The following is a 2,253-nucleotide window of genomic DNA, read 5'->3' as shown; positions in this document are numbered from 1 at the left end:
TCCCGCGCGCCTCCCCCGGCGCGTGTCCGAGGAGGCGTTGGTCTCGGGAGCCTCCTTCTTTTCCTTTTTTTCCGGCCAACGGGGGTAGACCAGTACTCCCGGCGGCACTCTGTCTTTTTTTTCCCCTCTTGAAGGAGGTCGACCAGATGTCCGAAGTAGCGGGCGACGGGGGCCCCCCCGCGCGGTCGACCAGATACCGGCTTTGGACTCTTTTTTTTTTTTTTTTTTTTTTTTAATACTATACGTTATATATATTATATATATATGCACACACACATAAACTCTTTCCTCTGAGCTTCTCAGAGGTCGACCAGTACTCCCTGCCGGCACTGTCTTTTTTTTTTTTTTTTTCCTCTTGAGGGAGGTCGACCAGATGTCTGAAGTATCCGGCGACGAGAGCCCTCGCACGGCTTTGGACTTTTTTTTTTTTTTAATAAATCTATCTATCTATCTATCTATCTATCTATCTATCTATCTATCTATCTATCTATCTATCTGTATCCATGTATATCTTTCTTTCTTCTGAGATTCTCGGAGGTCGACCAGTAGTCCCGACGGCACTTTGCCTTTGATGATCCCTCTCCAATTGTCCTAGGTCGACCAGATGTCCCTAACATATGGCGACGCGTACTTTACTCGATCCACCTGGTATTGACTTCTGGCTTTTTTTTTTTCAATTTATTAATGATATACCTATAATATATAATATATAATATATTATATATCGACCAGTTGGAAAACGAGGTCGACTAGTTGTCCTATGCCTTACATACAAAGCAGTGACTGGTACTTGCAGTACTATGATTTTTTTGTTTTTGTTTCTTTTTCTTTTTTTTCGGAGCTGGGGGACCGAACCCAGGGCCTTGCGCTTGCTAGCTAGGCAAGCACTCTACCACTGACCAACTGAGCTAAATCCCCAACCCCAGTACTATGTTTCCGCCCCCCCCCCCTTTGGTTTACATTCAATCTCTCTCTCTCTCTCTCTCTCTCTCTCTCTCTCTCTCTCTCTCTCTCTCTCTCTCTCTCTGTGTGTGTGTGTGTGTGACAGGGGAGGGTCGGCCAGTTGTCCCTTCCATTATAAGCAAACTGAAGGTATCAATTGGTCAGCTGAATAGTTCTCTGCTTTCCATTGTTCTCACCATCTCTCCAGTCGTATTTTTTATAAATATTGAATATTAAATATATGTGGGGGGGGTGTGGCTGTGTGTGCATGAGTTCCTAGGTACGAACCTGAGGGAGGGAGGGAGGAGGGAAGGAAGGAAGGGAGGGAGGGAAGGAAGGTCGACCAGTCAGCCTCCTTTCTTTTTTTTTAAAGTTATTTCCTCTTCTTTTCCAGAATTATTTATTTTGTGTCTATGAGTACACTGTAACTATCTTCAGACACACCAGAAGAAGGCCTCATCCCATTACCGATGGTTGGGAGCCACCATGTGCTTGCTGGGGATTGAAAACTCAGGACCTCTGGAGGAGCGGCCAGGGCTCTTAACCGCTGAGACATCTCTCCAGCCCTCTTTTTCCAGTTTTAAATAAGCCTCGTTAGTTGAGCGATCTGGGGAGTTGCTTTTCTTTCCAATTTGTGTGTGTGTGGGGGGGGCAGCAATGGATCCAGTATCCAATTCCCCTTTCTCTCGATAACATCTTATTACAGTAAGATGGCTCGATTTCATTTGCAATTACTTTCTTATTCTAGACGAAGGTTGATGAATAAATCTTCTTGTCGCTCCATGAAGGAGGGAATAAAATAATATTTGGCTAGGTCTATATTCCTTCATTTTTATTTCTCTTTGTTTCTTGTCCTTTCTTTAAAAGAAAGAGGTCAACAAATCGGTGTGTACCACCACCACCACCACCACCACCACCACCACCACCACCACCACCACCACCACCACCGAGTTGTAGGGATCCATTATGGGCCCCTGTCTGTCTGCCTGTCTGATTCATTCGTGTTTATTTAAACGTCCTCCAATGATGGTTGTGCAGTGAAAGAAATGCGTGCCCGAGCTCGAGCTCGTGCGCAACACACACACACACACACACACACACACACACACACACACACACACACCACACGGGGGGGGGGCAATGGGGGGTGAGGAGGAGGAGGAGGAGGAGGAGGAGGAGGAGGAGGAGGAGGAGGAGGAGGAGGAGGAGGAAAGCTTGGGTTGGGTGGTTTGAGGATTTGAAGGTTTAGCCCTGCAATGTTCCTTACAACTTAAAAACTTTGTGACACACAAAGCGATATTCATTTTCTCC

Source organism: Rattus norvegicus, unplaced genomic scaffold (genome assembly GCF_021556685.1).
Source record: "Rattus norvegicus strain SHRSP/BbbUtx unplaced genomic scaffold, alternate assembly SHRSP_T2T unassigned-0000040, whole genome shotgun sequence".
Classification (NCBI taxonomy): domain Eukaryota; kingdom Metazoa; phylum Chordata; class Mammalia; order Rodentia; family Muridae; genus Rattus; species Rattus norvegicus.
This window is presented reverse-complemented; position numbering follows the sequence as displayed.